Here is a 15,733-nt window from a genome sequence, read left to right as displayed (position 1 = left end):
CTATCATCTGTTCTGGAGCTCACAGAACTCTGCGTTGTATCACACTGTGAAGCTTGGCAAGCTCCAACCCACTCACTCAACAGAGAACTACAAAGTAGGTTTGACGCCTTGCATCTTGTGTAACCGTGGTCTTTGAAGACTTTGGCTTTGAGCTCTGTGTCTCATCAATTCCCTCCGCAAAGCTAAATTTGAATCGGAGCCGAGCGCAAAAGAGGGTAGCTTATCTGCCCCGCTCGTTTAATGTTATTCATTCAAGCACTTCATTTTTTATGACAGACTCTGCATGCAAAACTATCTCACTTGTTCCGTTGTTTATGTAATCACACTCGGCGTATAGCTGCATAAAGATATTTGTGTGCATGCCTGCAAACGGCAAAAGGGTAATTTCTTGTGAAAAGTACACAATGAGAGAGTAATGAGTTCTTTTCCATTGAATGTAACAATGTAATGTCAGTTTGATGAGTTTTGTGCACCTGTGGGTCATTTGATGTCATTCCACGTGACGACAATAGGAAATAATGAAGTGAAACAAATGTCCTCAATTTCCTGTTGATATGGGGACGCTGCAACAGTGTGAGTGGTGTTTATCACAGAAAAGTCCTGACGTATGTGTCATCTGGGACTCTGGATTTGTCACTTTCAATCTGCTTTTCTGCTTTGAACAGGGGAGGGAGATTACGGGCTCGAAGTCAGTGAGATAATAAGGGCGAGTCAGGTTTTAACTCTCAAATGAAAGGATGATGTAAAGAAAGAGAACCCTGTCCAATCACACATTTGCATTCCCACAATGCAACTGGGGCTCTTTTTTTCTCCCACTGCCCATCTGGAGATATGATTTATTTCTGCCCCCAATCCGTTTGCAACAACGGTCAGCCCTGCAATTGTTGTGTGAACATAAGCCGCAGAGCCACGCCACTCTTTCCTATCATCAGCCCAGTGCTTTCTTTAGACAACAAATCCTTACGGAGGCTGATCTGATCCACACTGTTGCAGCTGCTTTTACGCATCAGAGTAGGAAAGGAAGCGACGCTGGCAATATCGTTTCATCCACTCTTTGTGATCATCTTCTGCGTAATCGATGGGACAGATCGCTGTTATCTCCAAGTCTTGTCTTTTTCACTTTGTCCCTTAGCTAAACTTGGTCAGATTTACGACCTCTTTCCAACACAGTTGATTTATTTGATTTATTTCAGTGCTTTGTGCTTTGTACCGTCACATAAACACATGTCGTTCAAGCTGCATCTTTATCCTTCTTTTGAAAATCTCCAGATTTCTTAATGCAGGGGTGTCCAACTCATTTTAGTTCAGGGGCCAAATATGGAGCAGTTTGATTTCGAGAGGGCCACAGATTTTATACGAGAAAACTAGTCATTTTAACATTATTGTGCCCTAGTTTACACTTCTACGTATACATAAAATGCCAAATATGTAAGAAACCAATGATATTCAAGCAATAAGTGACAGATATCAGTCCCAACAGGATCATCACTTTAAATTTCCTAGATTGTCTGACCAATTTCTGTTTAATTAAGGGAAATATTATCAGAATCAGAAAAAAAACTTTATTATTCCCCGAGGGGTAATTAGAACATCAAAGAGCGCCAGAACAAAAAAAAGAACAAACAACACTAATAATTATTATACACACACGCATGTGCAAAAGAAAGATAAGGTGCAAAAACATTAATAATTATATTAATAGATAAAAGTATTTTGTAAGAATTAGGTTTTTTCCAAAAGTTTAACCTAAAAGATGACTGCAATCATGTGATATAAACATCAGACAAAGTGTTTTATTTTACACAGTGATTCATGTTTTCTCTGTTATTTTTATTTTCTCCTGCAGGCCGAATGGTGCCTTAATATTTATTTAGGATTTGCATGCAGCTAGTGTAAGAATGTGATATTGTTGAATGAAATAAAATCCTCTAAAAAAAAAAAAGACATCCTGAACCAAAATACTATTTTCATTAGCATATAAAGAGCTTTCTTTCATATTGCTATCTCATCCCAGTGTCTTGCTGTGTGCATGATTTCCTGAGCTACAGGAGTCCATCAGTCAGATAAGTTCTTGACCGTTGGGTTTCACTCAGAAAGCTCACATTCCACCGTTTGATTTGGATTTAATGAACTTGTTTGTAGATGATTAATGAATCAATTATTAGATACGTCTGATCCCTGTGTGATGACGACAGCTTATAAGAGATGCAAAGTTGTTGCTGAACCACGCTAGCTGCCAGTTCCATGTGCTTCTATCATTATACATGCATGAAATAATTAACAAGCAACTCCGCCGCGAGGCAGTGGCACAGAGGGTCAGCTGGGGTCAGCAGGAAGGAAGTGGGTGGAAACCGTAGCTTCGCTGATGATTGCACTTTGTCTGATAGGGATAATAACGCAGGCTGAGTTAATCTTGTAGCGAGAAATGGAGTGAAGGCTTTTAGGCCAGATGACGCCCAGCAAAAAAGCTTCGTAAAAGCACTCCCTCCACCACACGCTCTCCCCTCCACACCCTGTCTACCCTCCCAACCCCCACAGCTCTTTCCTTCCACTGGGATGGCTTGTTGACATCCATTAGGAGGTTTCCCAGCATTTGAGCCAGGAAAGAGGGCTAATGATGTAATTCCCTGAGAGATGACATTAAAATGTCAAAGTGCTGCAGCTGACATCATCCATTTAGTGCACATTTTCCCTATAACATATACTTGTCTGCCTTTTTTTTTTTTTCCTTCACTCAGCTTTTATTCCTCGAAATTGAAGCTCCCCACCCATCCCAGCGCCTCCAGGCTCTACTTAGGTGTGCAGCCACACAGAGGAGGACAGACTGGAATCAAAGTGTGTCTTCCCCTGCTGCTATTAATGCCCTGCTCCAGAAAGCAGTGTTTTGAACAGCAAAAGTATGTCGCCTTACATTTATTATCCTTCACCTGATGCTAACTCTTCTTGCCTGCACAACAGAGCTGCTTTCACCCCGCAGAGCTCTTTCCCTGTTATTGACCTCCGATCATATGCAGAGAGGACCTAAGAATCAGAATGTTTTAACCACCATGTATGTGTGCACGAACAGGGAATATGCTTTGGTGTTTTGATGACATTAAAAACCAAAAATCACAAATATTAGGCATAGGCGAAGTTTGTGTGTCACATGTACAATAATGTAAAAATGATTAGTAACATAATTGATAATGTTGACTACAAAAATTTGCGTCGACAGTTGCTTAATGTAAATTTATGACAAAATCAGCATTCTTTCCCTTCATTTCTGCTGCAGTTCCATACATTAACTGCTGGGCACAGTGTCGGAATTGCGCAACAGAAGAACCAACCTAAAGTCTTAAAAGTTTGGGACCATTTCACTGAAAACTTATACTAGTATTTTTAAAAGAACAACAAATAAATTAATTTATATTTTGTACAGTCACTGCGTTTGTTGACACTTAAAAATATTTGTATATTATATACATTATATTCAGAATTGTATTTTTTGCTAAATAATTTGGGAAAACTGTCGATAAAACTTTTGACTTGTGAGCCGCAGATTTTAGGCGGGAAAATGTGCAATTTCAACAATATATTCCCCAAGTTCACCTATAAATGATACATAAGATATGTAAGAGACCGACAATATCCAAGCAATAAGTGAAAGACATTAGTCCCTGCAGAATTTTCTCTTTGAAATTTAATTGTGAGTATTTTTAATTTAATTTCGGGAAAATATGAGATATAATTTTAGGAAAATTGAGTCCTTTGAACAAATTCAAATTGGATGGTCTAACGCAACGATTCTCAACTGGTGGGTGGGAACCCAAAAGTGGGTCGCAGACCTGTACTGGAAGAGTCGCAGACAGCTGGTCAAAAATAAATACTAAATGTCTCTCATGCTCGACTTGTCTTTTATTTTGAAATAAACTTTTCTTTTGACAGGCATGCTGTGAAATGCAAGTTGCACAGGAAAATATATATATTTCTTTAAAAAAAGATTATATATTTATATATGTATACAGTGAGAAAACTTGCGGCAACACCGCAGCTGCATGCAACAACTATACGGGAGCCGGGGGGGCAGGCTTTATGGGGCATCATATTAGTTTAATTGTCTTTTTTTTTGTGTGTCTGTTTTGTAGCGCTTTTCTTAGCATTATGTATTTTCTCACCTAGTTGTTATTTGCATGATGCATTTACAAGTTGAAATTGCGTCCACTGGAGGCCGTGGAAGTTTGGTGTGCTTCAGCAGCATGGTCGGGTTTATGCTAATGATGTTTCCGTTACGTAACGCGGCTATGATTTCCCATTAAATTCTGAACACAGAAAGTTGAAACGCAGTTTGTGAAGCCTAGCTCCACAATTAAATTATAAATAGGTGAATCTTTAAAGAAAAAAAAAAAACATATTCAATTTCATAGAGAAAAATTAAAAACCCCTTCAAAATCTACTTTTCTTTGTTACAAAGCCCAGTATTGATGGCTGGCTTGTAGTTTGACGTTTGGGTGGCATATTTACTGATCATTCATCTTCTCCCTGCCAATACCAGACTTTTGCGTGCTTCGGGAGAGTGAGTTGACCCGCTGATGGGAGAGGCGTGTGAAGGCTCAAACATACGAGGGCGGACCTCGCGCACAACAAACTCTGCGTGGACTGTCCTCTTTTCTCAGAGCTTAGATACTTGGGCGCACCATCGCGTAGTAGTATCCATTGAAATCATACATGTCTGATGATTCTTAGCGCTTCTCTGTAGTCCTTGTACTCCTGGGACGTGTTTTGAAGGTGTCGCTACAGCTCGTCTGCCAGTCTCTCCTCCAAGCTCGTGTTCATCCCTCCTGCTCTCCTGCTCCTAGTTGTGTGACACCAACTACGCAGAGGAGTCAGCGCGGTCGTACTGCTTTGTGGAGTGTGAGATGAACTCGCACAAGACTTTGTGCGAGACTTAGAAAATGGTCACTGAAACAGTGTTGCAAAAGTTGCTCAAAGTGTGGAAAACTTCCATCTTCAGGAATACGGAATTATTTATGAACATGTTTAAGAGTAGAAGGCGGCCAGAAAGAGAGTAGTAGGCGATTTCGCCCGCCGCCTACGCTTCTGGACATCCTTGTATATACGTTTATATTGTATATATTTTTTTTTTTTTTTTGAAAAACAACATTTTGTTGGTTGAATTTTAAAAAAAAGTTGGTCGCGATTTAATGACTATGGAAAAATGTGGGTCCCAGGGTGAGACCAGTTGAGAACCCCTAGTCTAAAAGGCCCGGATTTGGCCCCCAAGCCTTGAGTTTGACACGTGTGTTTTAAAGGGGTAGGAAGACAGGGATATGGGAGGGTGAGTTCAGGGTGGGACTATGGGGGACTAGTGCCTGTTGCAGAGGCTCACCCAGAGGGAAAGAAGCTGTTTTTGGCACGTGAGGCTCCATCAGTGCATGGTGGGGAGGGGGGAGCAAGGAGGGAAGGATTTCTGGAATTCTGGCTCAGCTTTTCTTGAATTTATCCTCATGAAAAATGCAACATTTGATCGCTTTGATTCCATTAACACACATGACTGAACAAACATAATTTACCATTGTCTCCCTGGCTCTGCTGTGACCCTGCTTCCTACCCACCCCACCTCTTGGGTAACATGGATGCTGTTTCACTGAGCAAATGTGGAATCTGATTTCTGCTTCCATGAGGGAGATTTGACAGCCCTCTATTCTTCAGCTCAGTGAGTGGGCAGGCTTTGGATGTCAATAATGGATGCTTGAAGGCAGAGAAGGTAGACGTGCACTGGAAGCAGAGAAGGGGGGGGAGGGGGCTGCGCCTCACTCAATAATGAATCAATTGATCTCCCTGCAGACGATGGATCGGGTTGCTATGACGACAGAGGCAGTGTTACCCAGACTGTGGAGAAAAGATTTGATTCCCGGAACACATGGATGTATTTGAGGTTGTGAGTGAGTCCTATTGCACTGTAGTGATGCAGGATGTGATTAAACATGGTGTGAAAAGAGATTTAGAGGCAGATGGCAGCGATCCAAGGAAGAATCACTGCATCAAGTTGGCAATCATTGTCAAATCTCCTTTTCCTCAGTCCCACAGTGCAACAGTACACAAATGCTGCATAAGATAATACCAACAACCATCCTTTACTCTGTTTAAAACTGAAAGTTTAACCCCAGTGAACACACGTTCTTACATACATGTAACGCCCCCCCCCCCCCACAGACACACACACACACTCAAAACATGTTTACCATAGCTGCTGCAATGTGCGCATTCTGTTACTGTGGCAACGCGCCTGATGCTGTGTCCAGCTGGGACTATGTTGCCAAGTAACAGCCTAGTGATGAGAGCAGAGGAGCGTGGGTGTAGGGAGGAGAACCACAGAGATACCAAGACTTTCACAAAGGCAGCAGCAACAAAGACAGGAAGCTTTTAAAAAAGCAAATGTATCTCAGGTTTACAATTCAATTCAGTTCAATTCAACTTTACGTATGTAGGGCAAATTACAACAAAGTCATCTCAAAGCGCTATCAAAATTCATAATAGGAAGGAAAAAACCCAACAAGATCCACATGAACAAGCAACATTTAATCAAGTGTTTGTTTGGTTTGGACTCACAATAAATCCTATAGATGTCTTGAAATGTTCACAATCAGCTTTGTTAAATAACGTTTTAAACATGTATGGTCTTAAGAAGCCAAACACATAAGCCTTTTCACACTCTGGAACTGCGCAATGCATGACCTGGAGGATCATAGGTCGAGTGGGATAAAAACGTAAAGAAGCTAGTTCACTCTGTTGATATTTCCTACCTATCAGTGTTTGTAATGTTATTCCAGAGATTGTTAATTATTGTTTTAATAGTGGTCATGTTAGGTAACCAGGGTTTCCGCTGAAGCCACTTTTGGCCGATTTTAAAAACTGATGGGAGCAGCTCAGTAAGGGCAGTCACCTCGCTTCCACCCCTGGTTAATGAAAACACCGACTACCTGGGTTTTCACCGGTATGAATTTGGACTCTACCCGGGAATGATGCACATATCCGAGCACTTTTGTAAAACCGATGAGAGAAACAGTATCAAAGCGACAGACCTCCTCTGCTTCCACACTCCTCTCATTATGTATGATTTCTCACTTTGAAAAGGTTTTTTTATTTTTTACGAATCAAACCATTCATTAATCAGGTCCATGATTATTTTTATGAAGCTATTATTTATTTTAATTCAATTTACAAATTTGAAGGAAGTGCACAGGATGGACACAAAACAGGCCGATAAGTGTAACTGCACTGATCAGCTGATTAATCACTGTTTAAAAAGCAGGAAAAACCTGAATTTTCATCTTGTGTGGAGCATTAGCTTTAGCAGCTAACTCGGCATTTCTGCCTTAGAGACCGATACCACGTTTCCGCAAAGAAATCTTTCAGGGAATCAATGTTCTAGTGGTAAAAATAATCTAAATCTCTGTCAGACTCGTTGTTAGCCAAGGCGAGTTCATCCCTCTGGATCATTGAAGTCACGCGCGAGAACTGAACGAGAGCCAGATATTCGAGAGTGTGAAAAGGCCTTATTTTATAACAACATCATCCTATAGAAAGATGAAATTCATTTCTCACCATTACATGATGTTTTTTTTAATTTGGAATTAATTGTTCAGAATTAAAGTGTTCTGCTTCGTGTTTGCATGGAAATAGTAATTCTGAATTGAGGTTTACATGAAAACATGTTTATTCACCTTCATTAAATTCTGCTTTAGGTCTGGGGGTTTGGAGGGGTTCTGATTGGACAGGGGGCGAACGTGACGTATTCACGTCTACCAGAAAAAAAACACACAACAAACCTTTTTTATTTGTCTACAACATAGAAGAACACACAACTATTATTTTGTCTGTCCCTGATTAAGTCATCACCAGTACGTCATCGCGACAGGACGAGCATGCACAGAACGACGGAAGCGGAATTAACATATACGAGATCGAGTAATTATTCCATTCTGAATTCAAATCAGAAAAAACCAGCCACTTACTTCAAATTTTAGTTCGGAATTTTTTTATTCAGAATTAGGTGTTTACAAGGTCATTTTAAATCTTTTTTCTAATTAAAGGGGAATTAAAGCTCTAATGTAAACGTAGCTGCTCATTCTCTGGGAATGATGGGAAAAGGCATTACCCAATGATGTTGACATGTTTTTCGTCTCGCCATCATAGGGTCACAGGGGATGCTGGAGCCTTTCCCATATGACACAGGGTAAACTTCCCTGGATAGGACACCAACCTATTACTGGAGGGCCACCAGTGGGACTTGAATCCATGATCTCTGCAGCAATGCTCACCACTGATGGCTGCCAATCAATGTAAATATTTAATAATGATGCGACAGCTGTAGATGAATGGGTGTAAATGGTTAATTCTTAAGTGATGGTTGATTTTTTGCCCACATTTCACCAAATGCCACAGACAACACTTCCCAGTGCAGATGGACAATGCTGGCCAAACATAGAGCAAAAGAAAGCTAAACATTTTATCAGTAAGTTAAATGTTCTGCAAAGGCCATATTAGTAATCTGATCTGAATCCAATTTTTTTTGGAGCCAGAACAGAAGCTAGAATGGACAAACTTGCAAACAGGAAACATACATAAGCAGCAGCAGTAGAAACCTGACGCAGCATCACCAGGAATGAAACCCAGCATCCGTTCTATAGGGTGTCATCTACAGCAAATAGAAAAATCACAATTCTATCTATAAATAAAATGTATTATTATTATTTTTATTATTATTGTTAGTGCACCCGACAATTCCGTCATGTCATTGAGAATTAATTAAATTAATTCATTGAAAAACAATCAACAATAATTCAAACATCCCTCTTGCACATGGTCAGTAGATACCGTACCTTAAACGCCTTCTGTTGTTGCTCCACATCAGGTTTGTCAAACCCATTTCAATTCCTTTTGCTAAGTTAAAACACTATTTATATAGAGCTGTTTATGCACAAATATAATCCCAGTTAAAACCTTTAAAAATTTTACCAACACTCGCGCAGTGTTTTACTTCCTTTGACCTTTACTCTGTGGATGCTCGAGGGACCAGTTTGATAAATGTGCTTTAACAAGAGGAAATAATCGACTTAGGACCAAAAAGATGTTGTACTTACAAGTATTTTATAGCATAGTTGGGAAAATGCACACATTTGGTAAATCAGTACCACTGAAACAAAGACACACACACATGCAAGGCAGGATTGCAGGCCTATGACTCACAAGTGAGTGAAAATATCAGTAGCAGTCGAGCTCCAAAGCCCACAAGCTGTAAATGATTGTGTGTCCTTCCACTTTGAGAGAGTCATGCATGAAGCTTCAGCGATTGGCCCCGTTGTTGAGTCAGCACACACACGCACACAGAGGGTTCGCACCAAGCTTTAGGTTCTTGGTTTGTGTGCTTGAATTGAGCTTAAATACTAGTACAGTAAATTAAACAAACGAGTAATGTTTGTGATTTTTTTCACCCCCTTTCAAAGCCAGGTTACACCCATTTAAAGCCACCTGTGTGTCTCTCACTCTATCATGCACCTCCCCACATGTAGTCTCATTAATCGTCTTCAGTCCAACCCAAAATCAGTTTAAATTCATTGTTCAACATCATTGTGCTTTTTTTTTAAAACTCTCTTATGACCGTTTGCCTCAGCCTCGTAGCTTTATGTCTTTTGTTTGTGCTCAATGAAAAACACAGGTTTCTCCCTTGCTGAGCAGTATGATTTGTTACCATGGAAACCGATCCTGACGTGTCCAAGTGATTTATTTGGGACTAATTGTCATCCACAAGCAAACACACGTGCACAAATCATCTGCTCTTTTTGTTTTATTCTTTGCATGCTTCATTCCTTTGCAACGATGAACTCCAAAGTCTTTCCGTGCATCTGCAAAAACTCAGTAAACAAGCGATTTCTTTTGAAGATCATAGATCAGTTCCCTCCCTGGCTTTGCCTCATGCAAATATGAGAGATGAATTTTCACATTTGCCAACACCGTGCATGACTGTCACATGCGGTTGTTGGTGGAGGGAGGGTGTGCATTAACTGACAAAGACGTCACCAAAGATGATTTAACTTAGCACAGATCAGGAATTACAAGTGTTAGAAGAGGGCGAACCAGAAAAACAAAAACAATAGAGCCAACGTGGCCTTGCACTTTATATAACCGAGCTCGCCCTTTTTGCGATTGTGCAATACAGTGCAGTAGTCTGGGCTGATGTAAACACAGCCTTAGTGCCTCTGGAGGCTCAGCCATGTGCCTTGATGCAGCAGTTATGGGCACATGCCCTACTTTCATAAATCAGCGCTGGAAAAAAAGGGAAACAGCGGGATGGGAAGGGAGGTGTGGTGGGGGGTGGGGGTGGGTTGGGGGGGCACGAGTGAGTGAGGGAGGGAGAAGTGGAGTTTTTAGAGTGAAGGAGGGGGAGAGAGGCTGAACAAGGCTCATATTGATGTTCCAAACACAGCTGCAAGCATCAGCTGACTAACTGGCCTGGAAGCAGCCCCGAGCCCTGCCTCCTGCCTTTATCAGCTTACACTGCAACCTTTCTCCCTCCACTGGAATAGATCCCTCAACCCCCGAATCCCCCCACCTCACCCCCACTACGACCTTTGTATCGCTTTCTACCACGCACTGTCCACATGGCTACAATATCTGTCCTCCAAAACCTCCAACCTTCCACTTATGCTGGTGGTGCTAACAGTGTGTGTGAGGGGGGGGGGGAGTGTTTTCTGTATAAACACGCCTGCAGAAAACACTGAGTCGCTCTTTGGTGCATCAGCACTCCGTCTCACATGGCTCAGTTTTTAAGCCTCGTTCTTCACTCTTGCACAACTCACCATGAAGTCACTGTAAGCCCTCACGTCCGCACCTGAGGACGGAGAATAAAGACGTGGTGGTGATGACAGAGGACTCAGTTTAGCAGGACGGTTAGCGTGTAGTCGTCTAAGTGTTCCTAGAAAACAGCTAAAAATAACACCGAGATCTGGACACAGCTCTAATCTGCTGCTTCATGTTTCAATATATCTTGTGAACTTGAAATTATTGATACATAAAGTAGCAGCTGTTGTCAGGAGTCCGTCCCTGAGGGGGAGTGATCAGCAGTTGACTGTCAATCACAGGTCTGCAGGGCTCATGGGCTTTTTCTCAGAAACATACCCCCCCCCCCCCTCCTCCCCGCTCACACACACTGAACACCACCCATTGATGACGCTCTTCAAGTGTTACTGGTTAGTGTTTCCATGGGAGCTGTCCACCCCCCAAACCCCCGCCACACGCACACACACACAAACACACACACACACACACACACCGACCGCAGAGCCTCCTTCCCTCCAAACTGTGTGCAGGAAACACTCATTCTTCTCTGGAGATGTCGCTCGCGGCGGCTCATGCACTCATAAATCCTCGGCTCCTTTTCTGGGAAATGAAGGGCTTGAAAGATACATGCATAGGAAAGGGTGGGTGGGGGTGGGGATGGGGATGGGGATGGGCGGGGGTGCAAAACATAGTCGGCCAACTTTATCTCTGTCTCCTTTTTGACAGTGAAGAGGTTGGATTGAGCTTTTGCCTTCTGTGGGAGGCGAATAAGAAGCAGATTCTCCACTGCGGTATCCAGGCAGACCTCAGCAATACTCAAAACATCACAGGAATGAGAAGTGTTTTTGTCTGTGAAGGACAAAGAGGGAAGGGCACACAGTGAATAAATAAGACGGAAGGCCAGAGAAAGAATAGAAGCGTTTAAAAGCAACCATGGCTGGCTTCAGGTTTCATTCAGTTCCTGGTTAGACAATAGCTCCTGCTGTCGCCAGAAGGGTTTCAATTACAGCTGTCTGCCTGTCACTAGCTCTATGTGCATGCATGCGCTGCTTTGTTTTGAATCAGTAGCAAAAATCAAATCAAATATTACAGGAGTGTGTTACAATAAATAAAAGGTTGATCAGGGTCACAGGGAGACAAAGAACACACAAAGAGAAGGTGAACAGTTAGTCAGAAGTTTCTAATATGAAACCCAGGGGCAAGAGGAGGTGGAGTGGGTTGTAACGGTTTTGGGTGGAGGGTCATAGATGGGGAGGGAGGAAATTGACATCTTATTCAAATAAAGAAAAAAAAAGGCTTCCTCTGACTGAAGTTTGAGTCGTATGAAATGGCCGCGTCACGCCTGCAAACCGCTTGAAATGTCTCGTTGATGTCATCTGCAGAGAATCAAACAACATCCCCTCTTCATTTCTACCTCCTGCTTTGATCATCAACCAGACAATGGCCACATTTACAAGAGAGCTTTAATTCCCCTTTAATTCAGAATAAAAGTTAAATCCTCTTTAAACTCACCTTGTTAACACCTAATTCCGAATGAAAATGATAATTCCGAATTCAACATAAATTCGAATTAGGCGGCTAGTATATTTCATATTTTAATTCTGAATTAAATAATTCCTTGATAATGATTAATTACGCTTTAAATGAATTCTGGTTGTTCTGCGCATGCCCGTTCTGTTGCGAAGATGCACTGGTGTCGACACAATCCAAGATGGTTGCCTGGACTCAAGCTGATACTATTTATTCAGTAAGAGTTTTAGAAGATATGGATATAATGAAAAGAGTTGATGAATGGAAGCATAAACACGCAGACATTCACACGGACACATGGGCCACGGTTACATTATGTTTTTTAATTCGGAATTAATTATTCCAAATTAAATTATTCGGAATTAAAGTGTTCTGCTTCGTGTGTACATGGAAATAATAATTCCGAATTGAGATTTACATGGAAAACCGGTTTATTCGGCTTTATTCAATTCCGCTTTTGGTCTGGGGGTTGGGAAGGATTCTGATTGGACAAGGGGTGAACGTGACTTATCAAGTCTTTCGGAAAAAAACACACAACATACCTTTTCCTTTCAGCTCCAACATAGAAGACCACATGAGAACTCTTTTCGCTTTTATCTTGATTGTAGTTTTGAAACAGCAGCTCGACAATAACATACAGCTTCGCTTTGCTCCGCAGAGCAAGAGAAGAGAGATAGAGCAGCGGAGAAAGGAGCTAGAAGTCCGTACTTTGGCCAATCAAAGCCAGCATTTAATGCAACAGCTGTTCTACCTCCACTATATAAGACAATGAGTTTTAGAATGATCCGCGCATCATATTGTGTATGCGCGATCAACTTCCACATTCAGCAAAACAGGATGGATCACCTCCTGCCGGTTCAGATCACTGGTGGAGACCCACCGCAGGAGACTGGCTAAATAAATATTAAACGTCGACAATGACTTTTTTCTACACACAATGACTTTTTCAAGAGCTACCAAAAATGACTATGTCCAATGCCCATCGCATAGGCAGCACCACTTCTAAAACTCCTGCCACGAAAATGGCCAAAGGTTTTAAGCTGCATGCATCATCTTATATATGCGACTTTGAAGGTAGATGTTTATTTGCTAACATTAGCTCTGCAAATTGTATGTAATAAATACCTAAGGAGTGAGAAGTGTTAAATTTGCACGTCTGTAAGTAGCTAACTACAAGCAGCTAATCTTAATAGATAATTAGATAAGCCAAGCAGACACTGTTGGCGCACAACAGGCAGGTAAACCACCACTGAGCACACATTTTTATACATGTTAACTTGACACCAAGGCTTGGCGAGATTTTGCTGTACATATGTGTCTGTAAGTTACAAATAACTATCTGTTACTGGTGCTAAAAGACTAAATGTTTATTTAAATATATTGCCCAGTCGTACCTCAAATAATTTTTGTCTTTCACAGAAGCATTCTGCACAAGGGCTTGGTTGGTGATCCACTTGACAGCTCCTTACTGCAGATTACGGAAACCTACAAAGACTTTGAGGTTACAGACAAACCTCTCGCAGCAAACATGGGCATCAGTGACGAGAAGCCCCACATTGAGACAGCTTTAGGCTTAGCACAGAAGGGAAGCAGGGTCAGCTACTGATTACTGGCCTGCAGTGGTGTGACCTTGTGATTTGTGCCCAGGAAGACATGCTGGTACAGCGAATCCATTTTGACCAAAAAGTAACAGCAGTAATCAGAGAGAGCTGACCAGTTCTACTTTAATGTTCACATGCAGAAGTACTCCAAAAGATCCTAAACGTGCTATTTTGTGTAATATGTAGTTCTTTAGTTCTTTAAATGTCATAGAAAGGGCTGGATGCTATAAAAACATACCTGTTTCAAAACTGTGAAGTCCACAGGCAATCACACACTGTCTGGGCTTTTTTAACGGTTCCTTCAAAATGACCTGGAAATTAAACTTTTCATTTATTCAATGATTCTTCAGTGTGAAGATACATTGTTTTAGAAAATCCTCAGATACTGTATATTCTGATATCAAAAGAGAAACATTTATTTCCACTAAATCATTGGAATCATTGGAAAACTCACTCAGAAAAATGCACCGTGTGACGTCAAACCAAAGACTACAACTGACCTGGATCAGCCTGATGACAAAACTAACAGCTGTGTCCGCACACATGCACAATTTTGACCACGCTTTGACTAGTGGTTTATTTTGATAATTACTTAGAAGGAAGGCTACTGCAAAAAAAAAAAGCTGGTCGATACTGACAGCAATGGTCAGAGGAATAATAATTGTCTTCTCCACGTGTGTCCGTAACCGTGCGATGTCTTTATACTGGGAAAACATTTCACTCTGTAAGAGTAAAGACAATGGCGACTGACACGTCATCTCTGTTCAGTCAATAATGACTTGGGTGTCAGAGTACTTGCCAAACACTGGGCATTGTTGGTCTTATTGTCTCAGGAGACATCCATATCCCAACTGCACCGAGCAAGGTGTATAAGAAATTGACCCAGGTCGTGACGATCCTGCTGACGGTAGACTGATGAATGTTGAAACGATGAGCCAGATCTCTCTCCTTCAGACCCAGTGAAATGTGAACCAGGAACAGGAACATTTCATCAATCATTGGCAGACATCGGTTGTGGTTGGGGAGCAGAGGAAACAAGACAAGTCTCAGTGGTTACAAAAATGAAGCAAACCCGTATTTATAATTGGATGAATTAGACAGTAGAAGTAATGCACTGAAATTAATTAAATACATGTGCTTTATTCATTTATTTATTTTTTTAATAAAAATAAAACCAAAACCTCACAAAATGATGAGTTAACAACATTTCTTGAACACGAGACATGTTTTAAGTCCAGCAGACTTTATACCAACAAAGCACAATAAACTAACTTTATAAATGAGTAAAAATGACCAGTTTTAGCCTGTATTAGTCTTATAAGTGCTGAAAAGTGCAACAATAATAATTGACAATAATATGCAGGCTTCCAAAATAAGCACATACAAAATAAAGAAGACTACTTTGTCTACTTCCTCATAAAAAGTGTCAAGAAGCTTGTCTTTTCCTCCAAGCAAGTCAGATTTTCTCATAATTGTTTGTACATCCTATCTAGTCTGTTTGTTGTACTTGGGAATTGTCCTGCATATACAGTATGGTCTGTGATGTAGACCACAGGAAGAATAGCTCCTGCTTTTGCAATATAGCTAATGGGCATCTAAATAAAACAAACAGACAAACACACTATTGTCATTAGTTGGCAACTTATCAGAAAGTTTGTCAAACAAAATGATGGTGTATGTACAGGTATTATGCCTATCGTTCGATGAGGTGGATCAATAAAAATGTCATGAGCTGCTGTTGGACTGGCAGTTGATGAATGTGTACCAATACGTGCAATTCTCTT

General features: G+C 41.2%; 1 long non-coding RNA gene across 1 annotated transcript; it reads left to right on the top strand.

The window, feature by feature from the left end:
- Positions 1-5,604: 5,604 nt before the first annotated feature.
- Positions 5,605-14,348, top strand: LOC114477052 (uncharacterized). The gene is made up of 3 exons (XR_003675660.1): positions 5,605-5,921; positions 8,176-8,321; positions 13,768-14,348. It is a non-coding gene; the product is annotated as an uncharacterized LOC114477052 (long non-coding RNA).
- The last annotated feature ends 1,385 nt before the right edge of the window (positions 14,349-15,733 follow it).

The sequence above is a fragment of the Gouania willdenowi genome, chromosome 15 (genome assembly GCF_900634775.1).
Source record: "Gouania willdenowi chromosome 15, fGouWil2.1, whole genome shotgun sequence".
Taxonomy (NCBI): Eukaryota; Metazoa; Chordata; class Actinopteri; order Blenniiformes; family Gobiesocidae; genus Gouania; species Gouania willdenowi.
Note: the sequence above shows the minus strand (reverse complement) of the source record. Positions and strands in the feature narration are given on the sequence as shown.